General features: G+C 40.9%; 1 protein-coding gene and 1 long non-coding RNA gene across 3 annotated transcripts in view; both read left to right on the top strand.

The window, feature by feature from the left end:
• Positions 1 to 26,734, top strand: part of LOC134223622 (furin-like protease 2) — a 1,298,803-nt gene that overhangs the window by 235,669 nt on the left and 1,036,400 nt on the right. The window lies entirely within an intron of this gene.
• On the top strand, positions 12,564 to 13,729 carry LOC134223980 (uncharacterized). Its single transcript, XR_009982797.1, has 4 exons — positions 12,564 to 12,832; positions 12,895 to 12,987; positions 13,042 to 13,262; positions 13,319 to 13,729. It is a non-coding gene; the product is annotated as an uncharacterized LOC134223980 (long non-coding RNA).

The following is a 26,734-nucleotide window of genomic DNA, read 5'->3' as shown; positions in this document are numbered from 1 at the left end:
CCCCTTCGATTTGTATTCCGCTTATCTTATGTAATGATTTGCAATTGGAAATTAAAACACTGTTACTTTCGGTGCAATTATGCTCTACCAGAAAACAAAATGGCGGCAAAAATTCTGCGTTTGGTGGGTGGCGATTTGTTTTTGATTTTTGTTGTTCTAATGTCAAAGCCTTCTCACCATTTCTATGCCCTAAAAGCCCACTGCCAAGTATCTGAACAGGATTAGATAAATTATTTCTACATTAGTTATCTTTAACTCCTTTTAATTTATTAATATCTCATGATGTGGATGGATTTCGGTGCTGTACGGTACGTTCAAAGTCATCGACTAGTGGCTATTCGTAACTTTCCCGCATCATCGGTTCCACAGAAAGAAACGATCCAAGTAGGTTTTCAACATTAACTTTTTATTTTCGAAGAGTTTGGTCAAAGCTTGTAATGCATGTAAGCTTGCCATTTCGGTAATGTCGATCGATTCAAACAACCGCCTACGCCTGGCGTCTTTTGTCAATGATGCGATAAGATAAGAAAACCACATCCGATAGATTCTGATTAGAATCGATGAGACTCTTGAATGTGTCCCGGAGACGGAGCCATCAAAAGAAAAAGTTTTACTTCAAAAATTTTTATTCTGGCTGCTTGACAAAGCTTAAAACTCGAACTAGCAGGATCCAATACAACACTGGTATAGGTACAGGGTTAGCTTTTCGTTCACCATTGACGAGGAATCCGTTAACCTGCATGCAAGCCTTTCTTCGTCTGCGGTAGCTGAATCTTCATCTAGTCTATTTCAATAATCTATATTCATCCAACAATCATACCCTTATCTCGCGCTTGATCGTAACCGCCAATACATTACGCCACATCATTCAACGTGTCGAAGCAAAAACGCTCCTGCTTGCTCAACGATCTCAGATTAGGAGACATTTCCCCACTTTCGTAACGAAAATGTCTCATAATTCATGCAAAATGTGTTCCACCGGTCTCGAAACCATTAAAAGCTCTAACTACTCACGAGAAATATTTAGCAACCACCTCGTGTTAATTAAGTTCGCAAACCGTAAAGCTCAATTCTCAATTTTATCCTATTTACCATCGATAGAATTAGTCACATGCTCCTGCTCGCTTTCCTCATCAATCAGAACCAATGGGATGACTGACGGCATGTCGGAGACGATCGCACCCAAGCCACGCCAGCTTTTTCACATGAAGTGGAGCTACCCACGATCTGGCACCAATCTCTTCGGTAGCATTTTTGATGCACTTATCACGATATTTTTCCGATCAATGTGGATAACACTTTTGTGGATAGATTCTTTTAGTGTTCTATCTGTGGGTTCATATCACTCAACGCCGAACGACAGCAACGCGGTACTTTACGAAATCGGTCGCGAATCCAACAGTCGTGAATATCACGATATGCGTTTTTTCACGACAAGCTTTGCAGTGACGTGACTTGAAAGCTATGCTATTGTACCGCAGCCAATCAATCCGAGGGTTATTCAAAGAAGAAAGCAGCTTTGTTGAACAGAAGAATAATTTGATGTATAATATGCATCGTCAATATGCTTTGAAAAATGGCAGGAAAATTGATAAGTCTTTCGTCTGTATTAGTCGTTTGTTTCCACCTCTAAATAACATATAAAGTATAATACCTATATAATATTTGAAGCCTGTTCTTAGCAGCATGCCTTAGCTCGATTTTGCCGCAGCGATTTTTAATGACACATTTTGCTCAAATAGAATTCTAAAACAAGTGTGTGGGGCCCTCCTTATCCTAGCTATGATGCGCGGCCATAAAAAAGACCATGCTGAGGGTGGCTGGGTGCGATTTCCGGTACCGGTCTAGGCAATTTGCGGTTTGGAAATTGTCTCGACCTCCCTGGGAATAAAATAATCATCGTGTTAGCCTCATGATATACGAATGCAAAAATGGTAACTTGGTTTAGAAACCTCGTGGTTAACAACTGAGGAAGTGCTGAATGAACACTAAGCTGCGAGGCAGCAATGACCCAGAGGGGGATGTAATGCCAAGAAGAAGAAAAAGAAGAAAAATAGGAAGAATAAGAAGAAAAAGAAGAAGAAGAAGGACAAATGTGTTGATAGAAATTTCTCCTCATCTAGAAGAGAAATAATCACATTGTTCCAATTCTGATAAAAGCTCTGAATTCAAAGTTTGCATACTCAAGTGCAAGATTGACTCTATATAAAGGAATTCATAAAATGTGCATTGCACCTGGGATGTCGAATATTTTCAACGTGTAAATGGCCAACGTATGTCGTTTATAGCTATAGGGGAGAACGGGTTGACTTGATTTTTTTTAATTCTTTCGCCAAATTTTTATATGGGTGACTGATGAGCAAAAATTTGATATCCAAATATACCAAAATTGTGATTGAATGGTTTTGCTTATTTATTTATGAGTTTGTGATGTGAAAAAGTTATAGCATTAATTCATTGTTAGGAGAAGTTGTTCAAATTTTACGTCTTTAGGAGGGTCACAATACACAAACCATCCTGGATAATAAATACGGTTGTCAATCCAAATATAAACTAGCCACATAACTATAATTTGTCTAGAGGATCTATACCAAAAATACGCTAGACCAAAACTAGTTTGTTTCTCGGTAAAATAGGGTCCCCACCTTCCCCTAAAGTTATCTAAAAGCAATAACCCAATATAGCTGAAATTGACTTCAAGTGCACAGTTAGCGCCTCCTGTTTAAAATAGGAAAAACTTCCCGTTTCATCCATTTCAGCACATCGTACCTTTTACTCTCAATTTGGTTAGATATCAGCCATCGCAAAGTGTCTCCATCCACTCCATCCCGCGAGCATCTAATACATATTTAACGAGATTATTCGTTTCAATTTTCAATTCCGCAACTCCGTCCCGTCAACGGGCGCGCGCGCGGCGTCTGCTGCGTGATTTCAATAAACAGCACTAGGCGCAAATTGTCTTCAAGTCTTTTCTCACCGCCCAACCAACCGGCAAAGCCAGTCGACCTAACCAGAAGATTGGCGCAACTGAGCCACCATTACAATAGGATACAGACACAGAAGCCAACGACAGCGGTACACATTTTCCTCTTAGGGTTATTAGGCACAAAGCGAAAAAAGCATAACGTGGGTGACGCCATCTGTGCCCAGCCAGCGCCGGTGGCGGCGGCGGGGTGGCCTATCTATTCCATCGTTTGCAGAAAACGATATTGCCACGGCGAAATAAAATAAGAGCCAGAAGTGTTGAAATGTGGAAACTCAATACCGCGCCGCAATATCCACTTACCGAACGAGTTCGACACACGGCATCGACCACCATCCACACCGCCACAGCCATCATCATGTCGGCTGCCCCGTTTTGGATCTGGCCTGATCTGTTGGCGGATGGGGGCTTTTTGAGACGTCAAATAAGGCGCACGCACACGATTGCCTACGCAGAAACCGAAGCCAGACGGGGAGGCAGATGTCGCCAAACGTGAAACCAAACCCTGATCCACTTCCTTCCTGGTTGCGGGCTCTGTGACCGGCCGTCGCGTCACGCCGGTCCCCGGCTCGGTTGCTTCGTCTTCCGGATAACTGAATGGGTGAAATGGTGACTTCGTAGACTCTGTTATTATTCATTTATTTATTTATTCATCTGCAAATAATTCAGCCGTATAATGCCATTGTGCCTAACTCGGTTGACGAGTTCGGGGTTGATGTTGGGTTTGCAGTGCTTCACTGGTTTTCGCACACTTTGAGCCGTGGGCTGCTGGCTGGCGGCTGTTGTGACGACTTTCTCTTTTCGCCGAAAGCCGGTGCGTGGAATCGTTCGTAATGGGGCAGTAATTGTTTCGCTACGCACAAGGGTCGTTCGTTTGGTCGGATGTTAGTGCGTAGCGGCTTGTGTTTGCATTGTTTTTGGACAGTTACACCTGGTAACACGCCCTAATTAATGCAACTAACTTGTAAGAATACCAGCGCCTAGAGGGAATTAGGGCAACAAACAAAACTACAATAAAACATGTGTTACAGAGCATGAGCTTTGTTTTATTGGAGTTACCTCATTGTTTCTGATTGCCGTATCAAACAGCCATACAAAGCCATTACTAAAAACAAACTAGCTGAAACCTGGAGGGTTACATGAAGTTGGTTTCTTAATTCTCCTTCAGGGTAGTTTGGCAAAAAAGGATCTTCTGTTCTCAAAACCAGCTTTTCTACATTTTCCATCGGAAGTTCGGTTAGATGAAATCGAAAAGATTTTCTTATATTATTTGATAAAAATTCAAATAAAATTATTGAAAATCGTGCCTACAGGATGAAATTCTTGTTTTTGGCGTAATTGGTTCTTTACGATTCGGCGTCTGAAATAAGAACTATAATTAGAGGCGTTAATCAGTCAAGCGATAAATCGATTTAAACAAAATCAGGCAGTTTCAAGTCTTGCGAAATTTTAGTGCATTTTATCGTATGTAAGGAAACGGTTCGGCACTTCATCCCATAGCTCCTATTTCCATCTCATCAAAAACAAAGCAATGAAAAGGAATTTGGTTTGTTTCTTATTTTTGTGATTTTTTGTAGCAGTGAGCACACGCGACGAGATTGGCCCTGTAAAGCTTTGTTTTGCGATGAGATGAATATATGTGCAGTGAGATGGAAAACGGAACAGTTCCCATAATTGAAATGGTTACTAAGAAAACTTTCCAATTTCTGTTGGATAATGTATAGACTGTAATTGCAACAATTTAGGGCAGGCCTGCCCAACCTTTTCAAGCTACGGGTCAATTTTTAGATTGACACTTGCTGGCGGGCCAGGAAATATTCGATACATATTTTTTATACATTTTCATATGACCAAAGTAAAATACATTTTTTCCCTTGTCATAAGACGAGTCTCACCACTTGATTGTACCTTGACAGATACGTATTACGTATGTGTCTAGTACTTGACTCGACTTACAAGTACCAGACACTGAAGACGACCTTACTGTTGAGGTTGAAATACATTATGACTTATGACAAGTTAAGACATTCCACTAAAAAGCTAAAAATAATTACTAAATTAATGATTTCGTGTGTGTTACTTCTACGTGAAGTTAAACGATTTACAATGATATGGAAATGCTAATATCATCTTCCAAACTTGGACGTACATGTTCATGATAGCATTAGAGGCGAAAGTATAGAATTGATAGTTCCGTTAGGATACGGCAGGCATGAAGAATGTTTTATAGAAGTCGATTTGAAAGCGAGCGGAGGGCAATATTTGTGATGGCACATATCGCACGACCTTCCTTCTGCCAAGCTCCCGTATGAAGGGGGAGGGAAGAATATCAGTGTGGAAGATGATATATCTCCACTGGCCAGTCAGCTTTAGAATACATTCTTGCCTTTCACGATTTATTATCGATATTCTACTTGTACACTTGAACTCTTGGACTAACTGTTGCTGTTGTTTAGCCACATGATATGTGGCGGCTGAGTTTTAACTGCTCTCAAAGACTGACTAAGACTAACTGTCACTTTGGACTTTTATACGCTTCCTATCCAATAGTGTTGCAGATTACAATATGGGTTCGTATTCATATATTTTTAGTTGAACGCAATTTCAATTGTCTTGATCACTATTATTCATATGTTTCACAAAGAAACGCTAACTAATAATAAGTATAGGTGTACAGCGATCACTCGTACACTAATAAAACAGAATTGGATTCAAAGTAGAATTATATCAATAGGGTGCCCAAAGGGCCCTCCTTAGCCGTGCGGTAAGACGCGCGGCTACAAAGCAAGACCATGCTGAGGGTGGCTGGGTTCGATTCCCGGTGCCGGTCTAGAAAATTTTCGGATTGGAAATTGTCTCGACTTCCTTGGGCATAAAAGTATCATCGTGCTAGCCTCATGATATACAAATGCAAAAATGGTAACTTGGCTTAGAAACCTCGCAGTTAATAACTGTGGAAGTGCTAATTGAACACTAAGCTGCGAGGCGGCAATGTCCCAGTGGGGGATGTAATGCCAATGAAGAAGAAGAAGAAGAAGGGTGCCCAAATAATCTGTTCCAAAACTATTCGAGATTAATATTCACCAATAAAGGCATTAACAGGCCGCATCCGGCCGTACGTTGCACAGCCCTGGTTTAGGGGGTTTTCTAGCGAGCAATTCCATGTCAAAATCGGGTTTAACTATTGTCCAGAATTCTTCGGAAGTTCTCAAGAATTAAGAATTTCTAACAGAATTTCCAAAAGAACTCCTTGAGGCATTTTTCGACATCTTAAATTTTTCCAAGAATTTTTTTCTACATTCCTCCCAGAACTCTTTCGAAATTTAATCTATAGATTTCCCCAGAAAATCGTCCGAAAATAACTTCAAAGATCTTTTTATTCTTCTTTTAATTGCTCTACATACAAATTAGAACTTGACCTGCTTTTCAACTTAGTGTTCTACAATGAACTCTCTCGAGCAGTATGTTTTGAGGCTCGATATTTCCCCCGGCTCGACGATTGTTAAAGTACCTTGATCCTATGCTACTCTGTTCCCTCCGTAAGTCGATATCTCCTTTACTCGATATTCTCTAAGTCGAAGTAATTTCCCAATGTATTTTCACTTCGCTAACTCAATTTTGCCAGAAACGGTTCACATGCACAATATACACGGTCTTGGGGCACTTGGCCGAATTCCGTTTGACATGGCGAATTAATTCGGATGATTGTGAGTAGTGAAAAGTGAGTAATGAGAAATAAGAAGTTGGAGTGAGGAATTCGAAGTGAAAAGTGCGAAGTGAGAAGTGGAATGTGAATGATTAAAAGGAAAAAGTGAGACGTGAGAAGATAGCCGGAAAGTGAGAATTATGAAGCGAGAAGTAGGAATTGATAATTGAGAAGTAAGAAGTGCTAAGTGAGAAGTGAGTAATGTGCATTGAGAAATGAAAAGTAAGGAATGATAAACGATCAATTCGAAGCGAGAAATGAAAAGTGAGAAATGAGAAGTAAGTAGAATAAGTGATAAGTAATAAATGAGAACTAAGAAGTGGAAAGGGAGAATTGAAAAGTGAGAAGTGCTAGGTAAGCTTTCTTCTTCCTTATTCCCTCTTCCTTCTACTTTCTTTCTTTTTCTTTTACCTTGTAACGTACATTCTGAGCTCACACAAACAGCAGCTTATGCACCACTTTCTAGTCTAAGGAAGACCCTCTTCTAGGGCGAGTTATTATCATCCAACTTACATGTAAACCCTCCCAGTAAACCGAGAGAACCTTTTTATCTATGATTTCGATAATCTAAATATTCCGCGATCAATTATTCATTAAGCAAAAACCACGATTCGAAATCAATGCGAAAACGTGTGCCTTTCTTAGGACCACCGCACGAGTTAAAATTCAAAAAATCTTTATTGGTCCAATCTTTCGTGCACATTGATCTCCTAATGCTAGCCTGATCTTCTCTGTCTATCTTAATCCTATTTCTCACCAGAATTTACTTGCCAGCGATGTCGTTCCAACAATGCGTTGATCGCCAATCTCAACCCACGTGATCGGTGTTGTATCCCAACGTGCTTCACGACCTTTTTCCACTCTAGAGCTCCTCGAATCCCACTATCGTGACTGCCCAAATCTACTCGGCGATAGCAGTGTGCCGAAACGAGGATTGAGGCAAATTTGATTCCGAGCGATTCCGAGCGTAGAAAACGAAAACCGCGAGCCGAAACCACAGTGACGAGAGGCTCTCACTGGATCTCTCTGGACCGCACGCTTAAAATCAATAACACAGAGATGTGTTTGCATCACACAAAACGGACCTAATGCGGAAGATCCCCTAGATGAGCGATAGTTACACAGCCACAAAAATAGCTCGTGTGGTTTTATTGAAACTTGGATTTCAATATTTTCAACAGTATTTGGTTCCTCATGAAACAAGGAATCTGTACAAATGTTTTCATGTTGAAAAGGACCGTTATCACGACCGTACGAGGCATTTTTGTGCCTGTGTAACTGTCGCTCATCTAGGGGATGTTCCACATTAGGTCCGTTTTGTGTGATGCAAACACATCTCTGTGTTATTGATTTTAAGCGTGGGGGTGGTTAGTTGCAACGCAGTCAGTAGCACATGGTTTGTATGTGGCCCGTTGATACTCGTGGGTGTGAAACCAAACAAACACCCTACGTTGTTGTAGGGCTGTTCCTGCAACGCAACTTTTAGAACTTAAGCTTCAATTTGGTTGTCACATTGGCTTACCTTGTAATTTACAATGTTAATTCGCACTAAGTTATACAATACAATGTACGAAATCGGTGGCCTATCAGTAACTGAATTTAAAATACAATATTATAATATCTTCAAGGTAATACTTATTAATAGGCACTTTTCTAGTAACTAGATCTTTAGATATCACTTAGAACTTTTAGGTGATATAATGCATCCGCACTAAGCTAAAATCTGCACTCAAGTGATGAGATCTGGTCTGCGCACGTATTGCATTGTGCCACGTATTACTGCACAATTTAAATTTTCAGGTGGGGGTTTCAAAGTTTGAGAAACGAGAACGGAGCTCAAAGTCAAATTATTATCACGACCACTCAGAAATTTCCCTCTTCCGAAGAAGAGCGACTACTGGTGCTTGTCTGTGCTGAGCTTTAAAGCTAAAGTTAAGCTTTTTGCTTTTCGAATAAATAATGGAGATCGAGTATAATAAATAGCCGAGGAAAAAATGTTGAAGTCGTTCACAAATTAGACCGTTCGTTTTTATAACTTTACCACCTTTTTCTTTATTTCTTCTTCTTTCTTCTGCTTAGTTCCGCTTTCTCCCTTCTCTACTCGTTAGAAAGAAGTGAGAAGTGAAAAATAAAAAGTGAGAAGTGGTAATTGATAATTGAGAAGTTAGTAGTGAGAAGTGCTAGATGAGAAGTGAATAGTAAGCAGTGAGTAGAGAGAAGTGAAGAGTGAAAACTGAGAATTGAGGAATGCGAGATAGAAATGAGAAAGCGAGGAGAAAGAAATAAGAAGTGAGAGTTTTTTTTTTTTTTTATTAGTGACACTTCACCACGATCGTGGCATTCATGTCAGATTGGGTTTTAATACATTACGTATAATTGTTTGTAGGCTATTTACATTACAATTGTTTGAGTTAAATTTCATTATATAACATGCATTCTTTGATAAACTTGAGTACTGCTGCTTCCTTTTGTGAATTGAAAGCCAGTGTTTCACTGAGTGATCCGTTGATCCCACACTCACTCCGCTGTTGAGTAAATCCTCTACAATCAGTAAAGATATGCTGTATGGTAATTTGGGTGCCGCAATAAGTACAGATGGGTGGACTAGATTTGCTGAGTAGGTACGAATGGGTGAGACGGGTATGTCCAATCCGAAGTCGTGTAAGGATACGTTGTTGTGATGCGCACGTGCGGTCTAGTTGCTTTACAGGAATACTTTTAATTTGTCTTAAATTTGACTGGTTTTGACGCCATTCTAGTTCCCAAGTTGACCATACTTTGTTTCGAATAGCCTTCGAGACGTCCTGGGATGGTATTGGTATGTCAAGCTTCTGTTGGTTCCGTGATGCTTTGGCTAAGTTATCAGCCAGATCTTACGGATATTCTTTCAGAAATATCTAAAGAAATTATTTTAGGAATACCTTCAAAATGTTTGTTAGGAGCATTCCTTCGTACATTTTATTATGAATTCGATCAGCAATTGATTCAGGAATGTCTTCAGGGTATGTTTTAGGAAATCCTTCTAAAAATCTTTTGAGAACTCTTCCAGGAATTAATTTCACAAATAATTAAGAAAATTACGCCAAGAATTCCTGTTGACATCCGTTTAGAATTTTTTTCTGAAAATTCTCTGGAAAGGTCTTTGAAAATTTCTCTAGAAATTCTTTAGAAACTTGATCAAGGAGATTCTTCGGACATATTATTAGTAAATCCAAACGGAATTTCTTCCGAAATTCCTAAACTAATTATTACAGAAATTTTGATGGAAGAATTTTTCATTTCCTAAGTAATTTCCTGATAATTCGCCGAAAGAATTCCTGGAAGAAACTCCGAAAGAATTCTTGGAGGAATGAACAGGGAAATTCAAAAATTTCGGAAGTTCCTTCTTTTAAAAATTCGTTAAAAAATTCGAGAAAGGAATTCCGGCAGAACAACGGGAGCCAAGAAAATGTAATACCTGGGAATGTTTCTGAATTAAAAAAAATGCTATTCCGGAGGAGTTTCTAAAAGAATTTTTAGATATTTTTTTAGGAATTTTCGAAAGAATTCCTAAAAGATTTTCTGGAGGTATTTCTAGATTTTTTTGCAGAGGATTTTTGAAGCAACTTCTTGAAAAATTTAGTAATGAATCCTTGGAGGAATACCTGATGTATTACATGGAGAAACTCATGATGGAAACTTCTGGATGACTAACCAAATTTATTCCTGGTATGTTCCTGGGGTATTTATCACGTAAAAATGTGTGCAGGACTTTTGGATAAATTTGTGAAATATTACCTGGATGAACACTAGAGAAATTTCCGAAGCAACTACTGAAATGCATTTCCAATTTCAAATGCATTCACAACAGTGTTTTGTCTTTCATCCATTTTTTGTTTGTTTTCACGGTTGGTATTCATTAATTTCTCGGTTAACCGGAACTTTCACAACTTTTTAAATACCACCTAATTTTTTTTTTTATTTTTTGTGATTCTCATAGTTTCATTTACGCTAAAGGTCGTAATCGACTGAAACCCACCCGTGTAGCTTAGCTTAGCTTAGCTTAGCTTTGACTGACTACACATATCTATGGTTGCTACTCCGTGATTGACCAGAATCAGTGAAATTGCACAAAGAATCAACTGAATGATTGACTGGGATTGTTCAAGCATTCTCAGTGTGCAAGTTTCAGTGACTCTAAAATTCAAATGATCAATAACGGCGCCGGCCACGTCCTTGTAGTCAGTTAGGAAGAAGGAAGGAATATTAGTAGGTGGTTTTTGCTATTTGAAGACCGTGTTTACCTCTGCGTCTCCACAAAAACCACAGGAAGGATTATCAGTTAATTGGTAGGCATCGTTGGATCTGGATTCACTCTGATAAGCGATACGACCGTGTCATTCTTTATACACAGTGATTTTACCTAGCCATGAATCGGGCGCGAAAAGTAGTACAAACTAACTACCGGCCTACCGGGCGCGCAATGCAAAACACAATATTTCGACCGATCGCGCGATCATCGTTCTGCTGTCCGAAACAAGAGAAATCTCGCACTGAACTGATTTTTATTACCGGCCGCGCAAAGCAGAACACAATATTTCGTCCGATCGCGCCATCGTTCTGCTGTCCGAAACAAGAGAAATCTCGCACTGAACTGATTTTTATTACCGGCCGCGCAAAGCAGAACACAATATTTCGTCCGATCGCGCCATCGTTCTGCTGTCCGAAACAAGAGAAATCTAGCACTGAACTGATTTTTATTAACGGCCGCGCAAAGCAGAACACAATATTTCGTCCGATCGTGCCATCGTTCTGCTGTCCGAAACAAGAGAAATCTCGCACTGAACTCCGTAATCGACTGAAACCCACCCGTGTAAAAAAATAACTGGATGTACTACTGTCTGGATTTTCAAATGAATTCCTGGATAAGTTCCTAGAAAAATTACCGAAGGGATTCCTTCAGATATTCCTAAGGCAGTTGTTTCAGGAGATTCTGGAGTAAAATCCGAATGAACTCCTGTCGAAATTCAAAGATTTGTATGAAAATTCCAAAAAGTAATTTGCTTGGGAATTCCATTTTAATTTTTTTCGTGGATTTCTTTAATAATTATTCAGGAAATTTATTCAACAATTTGTTACGTTTTAGTTTATTCGTATGTGCTAACGTAAAAAACGTAATAAAATAGTCTCATGACACATTAGAAAATAACAAAGTAAAATCAAAATACGCACTGTCCCGTGTATCACAGTTCGGACACCCCTGTTGAACACTTTGCTGAAATCCTGTCCAGCTAGCCACAGAAACATAATCGCCTCGCCACAGTATGACTGATATATGCAACACGCACAAACTCACACTTGTGCGCGTTCATCGAGAGTAACGAAACGCAACACCATTTATCGCTGACACGACACCGATACCCGAGTAGACGAAAATAGCTCATTAATATCAAATGTTGATAAGATATCAAAATGAGATATTGACATGATTGATATAAGAGATAAAAGATCAGACGACAATATCAATACTTTGCACTAAAATATCATGAGGAGATCAAGTTATGCTATTTGTAAGAAGTGATCAATATCATGTGTCATTAGTTTGTTCTTATCCATGTCATATCTTGATGTTCATATGATATTTCGGTGCTAATTTTTGATATTGTTGCCTGTTCTTTTATCTCTTATATCAATCAAAAGCATATCATATTTTGTTATTCTGTTCATGGCTTCTGCCCGGGTACAAGCACACATTCGTGTGAAGTAATGTTTGGCTGTTGTACATCACCACCGCTGCTCGCCAAACCAACACGAGAGACGGAAGTGAGAGAACGTGTGACCAGAGAACTCTCACGCCTACCTACACTCAGCAATTCAAGTGAGTCTCCGCTCCGACGACTAGAAGCAGGCGTCGCCGATCGCAGGTCGGCACGGTCGTCAGAGCAGCGAGAGAAACAGTTCGCACTAGGCCCCGCGACAAATCGTACGTCCATTGATTTGCACGACAGAAAATTGCAACCGTACATTTTGGACTACTAGCGTGAAAAAGTCGTGAAAACGAAAGAAAAGCCGGAAGTGGTACTTGAGGTGCCCTGTGCATGATTGTTAAGTCGCATAATTCCTTGCAAGGAATTCGAAGCAGAATCGGGTCATCTTGTGTGACGGTAAGCCAAAAAATCTTTTGATCTCGACTGGAAACCCAAGGACCGGCCATTTTGTTTTCCAGAATCTACGAGCGCGTGGTCTGGAATAGAAGCCGTTTAGAGGGCACTGATTTGGATACTAAATCCGGACCATCCGGAAAATAGTTATCTGACAGGTGAGCAGAACACTACTGAATAAGACGGAGCATATTCTAAAAACATATGTTAAGATTCAGGCCTCTCCACTCTCCGGCACCGAATAAAACTCCGATACGTGACGTCAGCGGTTGCTTCAGTTACAGGCCACTGCTAGGTCCCAATTCAGCCAAGGCAGGGAGCACGTCGGCGCTTGAGACCCCGTCAACCAGTGGATACCCGCAAGCGCACCAGACGCGAAAAGGCAGTGGAGCTTGGATTAGCATCGCCCGCAGGAAGAGAAGCCCCATCAAGGGTAAGCCCACGGTAATTGAAATCGCAGGCAGCCTATTAATGCTCCACCGTCCCCAGGGCTTCTTTCGCAGGTTTGATTTTCGTGTCGGGAGCCAAGCGGTGAAACGGGGCGAGTGGTGGCGAAACGACGGCAGTAGGCCACGACCTTTGGACGATTTCGAGATTCTGTCGGCGAGTGAACCTAGCGCGAGACGGAAGGAGAATAGCAGGGCTAGCTGGCTGTGCGAACGTTCGGCATCGAAGGCTCCGCTCGAGCGGCAACGCGTGACAGGCAAGGCGCGCGCTGAGGAGAGCGCGGCCAGGCCGCTCGGTCAGGCAGGGCTGGCTCGGCCCTGAGCAGCCACTATGATGCAGCAAATCGTGAGTCAGTGCACCTAAATAAGATTAGAATCTCACAGAGTAGGAGAAGTAGGAGCCCAGAGCAGGGAAAAATGAAAAGCGTTATGAATATAATGTGTTGAATCATGAGACTGTTGTTTTTTATTTGGTTGTGCCTTTAGCCCTCAGTGTTTGTGAGTAATCCACTTGGGTAGCTACTTTACCTTGCTCTACCGTAACGGGAATTTCATAACAAATTTCTTCAGAAATTTGTTAAGAAATTCTTTTCGAAAACCTATTCATGTTATTCTTCATAAATTCCTTTGAGAATTCATTCGAAAATTCCTCCTGAAAAACATTTTGAATTTTCTTTAAAAATTTCTTCTAAAATTTCTCCAGAAAATCCTACAGATATTATTTCGAAAACTCCTGCAAGGATAATTTATAAAATTTTATGAGTAGTTCATTGGAATGCTCCTCCAGGGATTCTTTATTAAAACATCCCATGAGGCCTTTGAAATTTTTGTCAAAAATTCCTTTAGTAAAACAGTGTAATATTCCTTTAAAATTCTTGCATAGTTCCGGAAATTTTGCTTTCGATTCCTTCATTCTTCCGAAAAAAAAATATTGAAGAATAAAATAGGAAATCCTAAAGGAGCTTCCGAAGGAGTTTCCAACGGATTTTATAGAATTTTCTTTTCAAGATTCCCTGAAGGAATTTCGTAAGAAATTTCCAAAGATTTCTCGAAGGAATGTTAAAAATGATTTTTAAATTAATTTTCCTAAGGATTTCTGAAAGAGTTTCTGAGGTATTTTCTGAAGGGATTCCTGATAGAATGCTCAAAAGGAATTCTGAAGAAACTTTAATAGGAATCTCCGGAGTTTTATAGACCTATAGGTTTATAGAGGTATTGTTGGAATAGTTACTAAAAAAAAATTCGGATGAATGAGCTAAGAAATTTAATTGAAAATTTGTTTGCAATTCCAACGGAAAACCGCTCAGGAGAATTTCCTTCATGTTTTTATTATGAATTCTTTTTAATATTGCAAATGATTGAATTAGAAAACCTATCAAATTTGTTTAAGGAATTGCATCAGCAATTATCTAAGGTTTTTGTCAAACAAATTCTTCCAGTAATTCCTCAAGAAATTTCTTCCGAAACTCTGAGAAGAAATTCTTGGAATTCCTTTGAAATTTCACCTAGGAATTTATACAGAATTTCATCCAAGAATACTTTTAAAATTTCATTTAGAAATATCTGTGGACATTCCTCCGAAAATTTAATCTGAAGCTCCTCAACACCTACGGATGTTTACTAAGAAGCTCTCTCGGGAATATTTTCAGAAATTCATAATTAAATTTAATTACGAATAATTTAGCAATTACTTCAAAAGTTACTCTAAAAATTAATCTGGAAATATTTCATAATTCTTCATTCATTCATCATTATTCAATAAATGTTTATACCTATTTCATTCCATTCAATATTTCAGGAAAAAAAACTACCAACAATATTTCTGGAATAATCCCTGCAAGAATTTTAATTGGTTTTACTAAAAAAGAGGAACTTCCAAAGGAATCAAGGAAAAAAATTCTAAATTATTCCTGGAGTAGAAAACAATTCTGAAGGATATTTATAAAAAATTTTCGAATAAATTTTTGGACAAATTTCAGAATGAATTCCTGAGAAAAACAACTAATTTTCTTAAAATTTTGATTATTCTTGGAGAAACTTCCGAAGTAATTTTTGAAGTTATTTTCGAAAGAATTTTAGAAGAAATTCTAGGAATTTCTTTGCAAAATCCAATCGGTATTTCTCCGGAAATTGTTTTGTAAATTCCATCGTAAATTCCTGTAAGAATTCCTTCGCCAAATCCACTTCAAAAAATTTCAGGCTTTCCTTTGAAAATAAAGGAATTTTCAAAGGAAAGCCTGAAATTTTTTGAAGTGGATTTGGCGAAGGAATTCTTACAGGAATTTACGATGGAATTTACAAAACAATTTCCGGAGAAATACCGATTGGATTTTGCAAAGAAATTCTTAGAATTGCTTTTAAAATTCTTTCGAAAATATCTTCAAAAATTACTTCGGAAGTATCTCCAAGATTAATCAAAATTTTACGAAAATCAGTTGTTTTTCTCAGGACCCTTTTGGCCTTTTGACTAAATATTCGATTTAGTGGGTCACGTGCCCCATCGTGTGGCTGCTTAACTCCACCAGTCAGTGTTCGCTTTACCAATTACTCTTCTCACTTACTTTTCGTGAATATTTTCGACAAGCAATTGAGATACAAAAAGGATCGCGCCACTAGTAGTGAACAACAATGATTATTGCTCCACAGGGTGGTTTCTCTTTTTCGCAGAATGATTCCTCAAAACAAACAAAAATTTGGACGAGTACCTCTTTTGGTTGGTCTGCTGTATATTTTATGGGGCATATTTTTGTTGACTTTAAACAACTTCAACTTTAATTTTCTAGTGCTTGAAAAGGAAAGGGGAATATGCACAGGATGTGGGAGACTTCTTAAAAGACTTCACTATACCATTTGCTTCCAGTATATGTATTCACTTTGTATCAATAGATACGTATTTCGTTTTCTACTTAAAAACTTCTTCAGTATTTTGCTATCGACTGAATTCCATGAATTTCCATAAATAAATCAATATTAATGATAAACAATAACAAAATTTCAACAAAATATTTTTTTTTCACAAGAAATTAAAAAAAATCTACAAAATAATCAAAAAAGAACAATGAAAAATGAAATTATTTCCATAAAAAAATATATAAAAAAAAGAATGCTATACATTACACTCATAAAATTTTCATCATACATCTATTTAGTGGCCAATTCATATGATCATAGTTCGCAAATCGATCACAAGTGGCACTCTCATCGGTTTTGCTCAAGTCTGTCGATTGGTTCGAAGTTTGCCCAAGTCAAAGAAAAAAACGGATGTTCCACTCATATTTATGATTGAACATTACAGCCGACCTCACTTCACTAAGATGAATTTAATGAGTTAATACTTAATGTATTATGTCTGTGATAGTAAGCTAAGGTTTGAGCCATGTACCGTAAGCCATCAATATCAAATACTGCAATATTCGTAACAACCGGTTAAAATGCACGCCCTGTTCGGATGGAAGCATTGTGCCTCGACGAATTAAAGTTCACGGCAATAATTCTCCCACATAAGTTGGTTGGCAAAATTATAATGGTTTCAAATTGCGCAATTTCTCGAGTGTCCGATTGCTGCCCGTGTGAATATTGCAACAACTTCTTCAATTATTTGCATCAAAAGCAATCTCGCACAGCACCGAAGCCGACACCATTCTACCCATTATCTCACTCGGAGCGGAAATTTAACTATCGCCCCAGAAGTTTACAAGATTACCCACCGACAGCAAGTCATTACTGCAGCGTGCCTGGAAAGCCGGAAAACTTTCCGAAGCGTAAGAAATCTCATTCTCGCACATCGGTGCAGAATGTATGTATGTATGTATGTATGTATGTCTGGGTGTCTGTATGTGTGCGTCGTACTTTGGCGCGGCGTCCAACGCCATGTAATAATAACTCGGGCGCACTATCTTCGGCGTGGCACGGCCCGGGCATACATCATAACGCACATTTCGTCGGCACAATGGAGCCATAATTCGGCGCACATTTGTACCACAAAGCTTCTGATTTAGGAGCCCGATCCGATCATGATGATGCCGTGTGCTGGTGAGTGTGGAACCAGAGGGCGTCCCACGTGAACCAACTTCTGTTTGCTAGAGCTGCGTATTCAGCCACGGGGAAATGGTGAACCACCCGCACCGCACCGCAGCTCTAAGCGCTCTTAACTATACTTTCTGTAGTTATTCTGACTCTGAGCTTCTGTGGCCGTGTCGTATTCACGCAGACGAGATAAATAACGTCAGCTGTTTTGCCATTTAGTATTGGGTGCCTGTGGGCTGGCACGCCTGAACACTTCTTCGGCGGTCGGTAGTTGGCGTTGCAAGCGCACTATGGTACAGTAGCAGCAGCAGCAGCCGTTGCTTCGTGTGTCGCACAGTGGTCGGATGCCGGGTGGAGAAACGATTTTTTGTAAGTTGAGTTAGGAATGTATTTTTTGCAGCCGATCTGGCTTCAGGTGCAGCTTCAGGAACTGCTTTTAGAGTAAACAAATCTTTAAATTTTAACTAAAAATTATGATAAAACGTTAAAAAATGACCCTAATCATAATGTTCTGATCTCGGCAGGTGTTCACGGCCTATAATATCTTTATTGTAGTCCGCTCAGTGAGCAGGAAGTTTTTGTGTATTTAATTCAGTGTTTCGAGTTGGTATATGTCACCGGTCACCTTGAGATATCGTATGTCTTTTTATCAAAAGGTGACCGGTGTCACCAATATTATAAATAAATTGTTCAGAAGATAGTATCAGATTTCACTAATAAAATAAAATAAAATCCTGCACTTCAAGCTACATATATTGCTTGTCCATAAAGCCTCTCCATCTCTTCAGTACCGTAAACTGGTGTGCCGGTATTTGAATGGTGACCAAGGCAGGGTTTGAACCTTCAAGTACGACTGCCGATGTATATTATAAAATAAATTTCGTTCTTCTGTCCGAGATTCCAACCAAAAAGGCTTCTTAAAAAAGTATTATTCGCGCACGTAGCTTTGTCAGGTCTGTTAAACGCCGTTTTCTGACCTTTTGAAGTTGACTAGAGTGAGATCCAGTCATCATGAAAATATTTCATATTTCACTTTATGGAAGGTTACGAACCCCTATGCCACATGACGAAGAAGTCCAGCAGTACTACTATTCTCTGCATCACCTCGTGCAGCGAGAATGCAAGGTTCTCACCATTATCTAGGTTTGATTTGCATTTGAACGAGGGTTTCCGGTCCTTTAAACAAACCGGAACTCGTTCACCGTCTACCATATTTTAGCATTGGCTTAATTGTTATAAGTTTGGATCGTCTGGATCCTGGAGAATTGAAACACAACGTAGGGTCGTCCCACCCTGGACGAAACAATAGTTTTTGATGTAATTCCTCAAGGAATTGCGAAGGAATTCGAGAAGAACTTTCGAATGTTCGAGAACATTACTGACGGAATATCCAAAGGATTTCCAAAAGAGAATTCAAAAGAAATTGAAATAAAAAAATTAATGAAGGATTTTTCAAAGCAATATCTAAAGAATTTTTGGAAGGAACATCCAAATAAATTCCAAAATGAAGTTTTTAGAAGAGCTGCTGAAGGAATTTAAAATAACGGATTTCTGAAAGATTTTTTTCAGAAAAAGAAAAATTTTAGAATTCCTTTTTAGATTTTCTAAAGAAATATCTGGAGAAATTTCAAATGAATACCTGGAGATATTTTTTTTTCAAATTCTAAAGAAACTTCCAAATGAAATTCCGTCGGAATTCCTCAAGGAGGATTCGAAGGAGTTCTCAAAACTATTCCGGAAAAATTAAAAAACCGGAATAATTCCTAAACCAATTTCCAAAACACCAAAACAAAATTCATAAAACAATTTCCGTAGGTGCTCGCAAACACATTTTCGAAAGAGTTTCCAAAAATATTTCCTAACGAATTCATGGAGGAATCTTAGAGAAATCCTGAAATGAGTTAATGAATGAATTCTCAAATTAATTTTCAAACGAATCCCTAAATTTTCGTAGTAATTTTTGAATTCTCTAAGGAATTTTGTGCGGTTTTTCTCAAACAGCAGTTCTGAAATTTTCACTTGGGAGTTACCCCTTCGAACTTTTGCATCGATTAATTATTTATTATATATTTTGCATTTTCATATTATTTATACGTTTTGAGGATCGACTGTTTATTGTTATTTCAACTTAAACTTGCTACGCGGTCTTTAAAGTTTGAAACAAGATTTTTATTTGTCCAACGGTTCGACACGGGGGGAAGGTGAAGAAGATACCAACCCCGTGTCAAAACGTTGAACAAATAAAAGTCTTGTTTCAATCTTTAAATACTGCGTAGCCAGTTGAAGCATATTATTTATTATATTACGTTATTCATAGGTATCTTCTATTTTTTCCGCTGTAGATGGAAATAATCGTAACTCATGAGATAGGTATATGAAAAATGAAAAGAGGCGAGCCTCTTGAAAGGAGGCTTCCGAGCCTCTTGAAAGGAGGCTTCCGAGCCTCCTGAAAGGAGGCTTCCGAGCCTCTTGAAAGGAGGCTTTCGAGCCCGTTGATAGGAGGCTTCCAAGCCCGTTGATAGGAGGCTTCCAAGCCCGTTGATAGGAGGCTTTCGAGTCCGTTTATATGAGACTCCCGAGCCTCTTGAAAGGAGGCTTCCGAGCCTCTTGAAAGGAGGCTTCCGAGCCTCTTGAAAGGAGGCATCCGAGCCTCTTGAAAGGAGGCTTCCGAGCCTCTTGAAAGGAGGCTTCTGAGCCTCTTGAAAGGAGGCTTCTGAGCCTCTTGAAAGGAGGCTTCTGAGCCTCTTGAAAGGAGGCTTTTGAGCCTCTTGAAAGAAGGCTTCTGAGCATCTTGAAAGGAGGCTTTCGAGCCTCTTGAAAGGAGGCTTCTGAGCCTCTTGAAAGGAGGCTTCTGAGCCTCTTGAAAGGAGGCTTCTGAGCCTCTTGAAAGGAGGCTTCTGAGCCTCTTGAAAGGAGGCTTCTGAGCCTCTTGAAAGAAGGCTTCGAGCCTCTTGAAAGGAGGCCTGAGCCTCTTGAAAGGAGGCTTCTGAGCCTCTTGAAAGGAGGCTTCCAGGCCTCTTGAAAGGAGGCTCTGAGCCTCTTGAAAGGAGGCTGCTGAGCCTCTTGAAAGGAGGCTTCTGAGCCTCTTGAAAGGAGGCTGAGCCTCTTTGAAAGGAGGCTTGAGCCTCTTGAAAGGAGGCTTCTGAGCCTCTTGAAAGGAGGCTTCCCAGCCTCTTGAAAGGAGGCTTGAGCCTCTTGAAAGGAGGCTTCCGAGCCTCTTGAAAGGAGGCTTCTGAGCCTCTTGAAAGGAGGCTTCCTGAGCCTCTTGAAAGGAGGCTTCCGAGCCTCTTGAAAGGAGGCTTCCGAGCCTCTTGAAAGGAGGCTTCCGAGCCTCTTGAAAGGAGGCTTCCGAGCCTCTTGAAAGGAGGCTTCCGAGCCTCTTGAAAGGAGGCTTCCGAGCCTCTTGAAAGGAGGCTTCCGAGCCTCTTGAAAGCAGGCTTCCGAGCCTCTTGAAAGCAGGCTTCCGAGCCTCTTGAAAGGAGGCTTCCGAACCCGTTGATAGGAGGTTTCCAAGCCCGTTGATAGGAGGCTTCCAAGCCCGCTGATAGGAGGCTTCCAAGCCCGTTGATAGGAGGCTTCCAAGCCCGTTGATAGGAGGCTTCCAAGCCCGTTGATAGGAGGCTTCCAAGCCCGTTGATAGGAGGCTTCCAAGCCCGTTGATAGGAGGCTTCCAAGCCCGTTGATAGGAGGCTTCCAAGTCCGTTGATAGGAGGCTTTCGAGCCTCTTGGAAGGAGGCTTCCGAGCCTCTTGAAAGGAGGCTTCCGAGCCTCTTGAAAGGAGGCTTCCGAGACCGTTGATAGGAGGCTTCCGAGCCCGCTTATAGAAGACTTCCGAGCCTCATGGAAGGAGGCTTCCGAGCCTCTTGGAAGGAGGCTTCCAGGCCTCTTGGAAGGAGGCTTCCGAGCCTCTTGAAAGGAGGCTTCCGAGCCTCTTGAAAGGAGGCTTCCGAGCCTCTTGAAAGGAGGCTTCCGAGCCCTTTCGAAGGAAGCTTCCGAGCCTCTTGAAAGGAGGCTTCCGAGCCCGTTGATAGGAGGCTTCCAAGCCCGTTGATAGGAGGCTTCCGAGCCCGTTTATAGGAGACTCCTGAGCCTCATGGAAGGAGGCTTCCAAACCTCTTGGAAGGAGGCTTCTGAGCCTCTTGAAAGGAGGCTTCAGAGCCTCTTGGAAGGAGGCTTCCGAGCCTCTTGAAAGGAGGCTTCCGAGCCTCTTGAAAGGAGGCTTCCGAGCCTCTTGAAAGGAGGCTTCCGAGCCTCTTGAAAGGAGGCTTCCGAGCCTCTTGAAAGGAGGCTTCCGAGCCCCTTGAAAGGAGGCTTCCGAGCCTCTTGAAAGGAGGCTTCCGAGCCTCTTGAAAGGAGGCTTCCGAGCCTCTTGAAAGGAGGCTTCTGAGCCTCTTGAAAGGAGGCTTCTGAGCCTCTTGAAAGGAGGCTTGAGCCTCTTGAAAGGAGGCTTCTGAGCCTCTTGAAAGGAGGCTTCTGAGCCTCTTGAAAGGAGGCTTCCTGAGCTCTTGAAAGGAGGCTTCTGAGCCTCTTGAAAGGAGGCTTCCGAGCCTCTTGAAAGGAGGCTCTGAGCCTCTTGAAAGGAGGCTTCAGAGCCTCTTGAAAGGAGGCATCTGAGCCTCTTGAAAGGAGGCTTCTGAGCATCTGGAAAGAAGGCTTCTTAGCCTCTTGAAAGGAGGCTTCTGAGCCTCTTGAAAGGAGGCTTCCTGAGCCTCTTGAAAGGAGGCTTCTGAGCCTCTTGAAAGGAGGCTCTGAGCCTCTTGAAAGGAGGCCTGAGCCTCTTGAAAGGAGGCTCTGAGCCTCTTGAAAGGAGGCTTCCGAGCCTCTTGAAAGGAGGCTTCCGAGCCTCTTGAAAGGAGGCTTCCGAGCCTCTTGAAAGGAGGCTTCCGAGCCTCTTGAAAGGAGGCTTCCGAGCCTCTTGAAAGGAGGCTTCCGAGCCTCTTGAAAGGAGGCTTCCAAGCCCGTTGATAGGAGGCTTTCGAGCCTCTTGGAAGGAGGCTTCCGAGCCTCTTGAAAGGAGGCTTCCGAGACCGTTGATAGGAGGCTTCCGAGCCCGCTTATAGGAGGCTTCCGAGCCTCTTGAAAGGAGGCTTCCGAGCCTCTTGAAAGGAGGCTTCCGAGCCTCTTGAAAGGAGGCTTCCGAGCCTCTTGAAAGGAGGCTTCCGAGCCTCTTGAAAGGAGGCTTCCGAGCCTCTTGAAAGGAGGCTTCAGCGCCTCTTGAAAGGAGGCTTCCGAGCCTCTTGAAAGGAGGCTTCCGAGCCTCTTGAAAGGAGGCTTCCGAGCCTCTTGAAAGGAGGCTTCCGAGCCTCTTGAAAGGAGGCTTCCGAGCCTCTTGAAAGTAGGCTGATCCGGTTACTTGCTGCTTACTCTATTTCTAGAGCTCGATCCCCGAGTATATAAATTATCATCATCGAAGATTTGTTGGGCATCCATATCACTATTGTCGTCGGTGTCATCTTGGTTATTATATTCGCATTTTTCAAGGTTGATTCCTTTTTTCCTGGGCGGGGAGGCCATGACATTTTCATATTGCTTAGTTTTCCTAGTTTTCTTATCAGTGGGGTTTGCGGCGATTACGTTTAGTTTATTCTGCAGCTTTTGAATAGTGTGGCCCTGAGTTTTGATGTGATTTACTAACTCATTATTTCTATGTGTTTCGGCTTGGTATTTGGTCTTAATTTGGTTCATTTCCTTGGTTATGTTTTCCATCCGGGCTTTCATTTCGTTAATTAATTGCTTATATTGATCTTGTCGCTCTTTGTCTTTTTCGTCTCGTTCATTTAAAGCTTTTTTGTAGCGCTCTTCCCTGTTTTTAAGTTCGTCCTCAAATTTTTATTCAAGATTTTTTTTGGCTGCATCAGCATAAGATGTTGACTCTGATTTTTCAACTTTTTGTTTGGCTTCCCGAAATGAAAGGTTTTGGTCCACCCTAAGCCGTATGATTTTGTTCTCTTTTTGCCATACTGGACATTTGAAACTGCCTGGTCGGTGTTGTTTTTCTTCTTGGTCGATGCAATTCAAACACTTAGTATCTCTGTCACAATCGTCACCGTGGAACACTTCGCTACAGTTAAAACAACGTTTGTCTTCGTTGCATGTTTTGCTAATATGACCATACTGCAGGCATTTAAAGCATCGCGTCGGTCGTGGGTAGTACGGCCGAGTTGCGATACGTAGAAATCCGATCTTTATGTACGGCGGCACATTCAACTCGTTGAGGGTTAATATGAACGACCGGGTGTTTTTAATCATTCCTCCGCGTTTCGTAATAATCCGTTCAACTTTAGAAATTTTAAGATCTTTGTTTTTCTCTTGAAGGGAGAGGAGCATTTCTTCATCATCCATAACATACGTATCATAATACGAGAATACGACTTTACTCTTGTTCAACGATCCATGTTCGATCACTTTCACGTTAACGTCACTCGCGATTTTTTTAAGTTTTAGCAGCGCATCCGCTTGCTTGTCATTTTTCGTTTTGATTAGGCACGTGCCATCTCTGTTTCTTCTTATGCTTTCAACTTCACTTGCGCACCAATATGAGATTGTTTTTTCGATTATAACAGGGGAAACTTTTTCAAGCGTTTCTCCTTCGTCTGTTCTTTTCAGTATCATAAATCTCCCCGTCACTGTTTTCTGGTTCAAAGCTGGGAAATTGCTTCCCCGTAAAGGATCGGTGGCCCCATCGGGGCCGCCTGTGGGGGGCATCGAGTTGCCCTCTATATGCCGGCCTAACTTGTACAGTCTATGGACGTAATACTTTTTCCGTTGTCAGCAAAAATTTATTCCGAGTGGGCTAATGCACTTAACTGCGGTACTGGTCTACGTTACTTGCACTTTTGATACTGCTGATCCATATCGAACACAACTGATCGCGGCAACTTGCAAACTAGGAATCCCGAGCCTCTTGAAAGGAGGCTTCCGAGCCTCTTGAAAGGAGGCTTCCGAGCCTCTTGAAAGGAGGCTTCCGAGCCTCTTAAAAGAAGGCTTTCGAGCCTCTTGAAATAAGGCTTCCGAGCCTCTTGAAGCAACTTGTATATAATGCACTGAATCACTATATACCTACTAAAGTGGAGGCCATATACGTACTAAACAACAACTTTCTTGAGTTTTCATAAGCATTATTACGATCTAGTAAACATTAAAAAAAATTGTGAACAACCATGTATCGAACATCTGACCTTTGAATCTAGAGGCTAATGCTCTATCGATGTGCTATACAGCAACTCTTGAAAAGCAGCAACTTTTTGACAATCATAATCTAGATGAAACTCTAATGTTGACTACGATATTGCAGTATACGATGTCTATTACATTTATACGATTCGAGAATCATGTTGTTGTACGTACAAATGTAGCTTGAGTCTTATAACTGTTTGTAATTGTTCCGATAATGTCTATACATACATAAAACGATTACGCAGCATTCCAAACGATTCTACCGACATATAAACGATGATGAAATGTCAACATCTGTGAAATTTTATTTCGCCGTGTTTACCTCTGAGTTATTTTTATTTGGTTAAAGTTTAGTTGTTTTGATCAATGTTTGGCAGTGGTACGGAGTCCAAATCGATAGGATTAATGTAATGGAATTAAATAACAGCATCAATGGAATGGAATTCAATCACATCGGATGGAATGAAGTAAGTAGAAATGAAATTTATATTATCGCTGAGATACAGTGGGTTTTGACCAACGTGCTGAAGTGAAAACTATATACGTACAAAGCACATCCGTATACGATTTTCCTGGCACCACGTATGTGGATATACGATATTTGCGATTCAATCAGATTAATCGGATATTGTTTATATCGTTTTAGGACTTTTTTGAAAACAATCATAAATATTCCATACGCAGGTATTACATGCGATAGTAATCATATTTGGGTTATCTTTATAAGTAATCATATATGAGTGCGATAAAAAACTGCAGTATATGCGATCAAATATCTATTAAAATATACGATCAGTGGTTGACTGGGGAGGCTTCCAATCTTTCAGGGTTTGTTAAAAAAATGTCTTCTAATGAAGTCTAGTTTTCTTGAAGAGCATCACTTACTTCTAAATCTTGAATGTTTTGATAAAAATAATCTACAAAAAAAATGATTGTCGAACAATTGTCATACGATACTGCCGTAATCTGAAAAAGTGACTTATACCCATTTTTCTAAAAATGGTGTTAGTGAGTAGTACTAATCGAGCTCTTCAACAGAAAAATAGAAAACATATATGTTGTAGTTTGGCGCATGCGTCACTTTCTAAGATTACGGCAGGATACATTTAATCGATACTTCCAATGAAGATAGTTTCTTAATGCAAGTTACTTTTTCAAGATTTTTCCATTGACCCGCCACTACGACGCGTCGGTGCGTTGCCTAGGCAGGCTTTTTTCCGCTCCCAACCAATTGATCTCGAAAAGCAGGACCTGCACGCGCGGGGTAAGCTGTGTGCCGGTCGGTGCTCGATGTTTGTGCACACAATTTCAGTTCAATGGAGAAATTATGAAGTTGGTCATGGTTAGCCTGTTTAATTTCGTGTTATACAACGACAGCGACAGCAACAACAGAAGGCCGGCCACCGTACATGGCAGAGGTTCCCAACCTTCCAGCGCCAACGGTCTAATATCTTCCAAGCAACTGCAGCGAAGAAAAACTTTGTGAACCGTTTCGTGTGAAAACTGTGCACCAGGTCGCACAAATACGCAAACGAACAAACAGAACCCAATCTGCCGCACCGCAGACTCCAAACCGTATTGATGGCGTTCAACGTGGCTGCCGCCAGCACGGACTGGCACCGTATTGTTATGCAACAGTTGTGTTTTATTCTCTGTTCTTTATTAAAAAGTCTAATGGGCAAACGCCGACGGCCCCGTTGTCGGCGGGAAGGCCAACTTTCGATTAAATTTAAGCTCCCACCGAGGCAAATATTGGACTGCCTGGCTGAATAAGTGAATATGTGTGCCGGCGGAACTCGTTTCCCTTCAAGTCTTGATCAACTTTTCCGGCTTGCGGTGGTCGTGTTCTTTCCAGGGGATGAAGTTTGGGCCAATTACTATCATGTTTCTCACACATCGCTACTAATTGAATTTGGCTGGCGGGAGAGACGGTCTGGCAGAAGCACTCTGCATATTATGTGCTGCCGATGCAGCGTTTGAGTGAAGATCTTCGGTGTTTGTCTTCCGCCGGCTTTGCTGATTGAAATGGATTCCATGTTGTTCTTCCGGGTGGTTTGTTTTGCAACAAGTTGAACACTCGGCGATAGAACACAGTTCAGTTTCGTTGGAACAAAGAGATGTTCAGATCTAGCAAATAACAAGACATGTTCGTCAGATACTCTCAAAAGCGATGTCTAATATGATCGAAACCTCTTCTAAGTTAATAACGAAATTTGTTAACTTGAAAAGTTGATTATAAATTGTTGCCCCTCCTGCC

The sequence above is a fragment of the Armigeres subalbatus genome, chromosome 3 (assembly GCF_024139115.2).
Source record: "Armigeres subalbatus isolate Guangzhou_Male chromosome 3, GZ_Asu_2, whole genome shotgun sequence".
Lineage (NCBI taxonomy): Eukaryota > Metazoa > Arthropoda > Insecta > Diptera > Culicidae > Armigeres > Armigeres subalbatus.
This window is presented reverse-complemented; position numbering and strand designations above follow the sequence as displayed.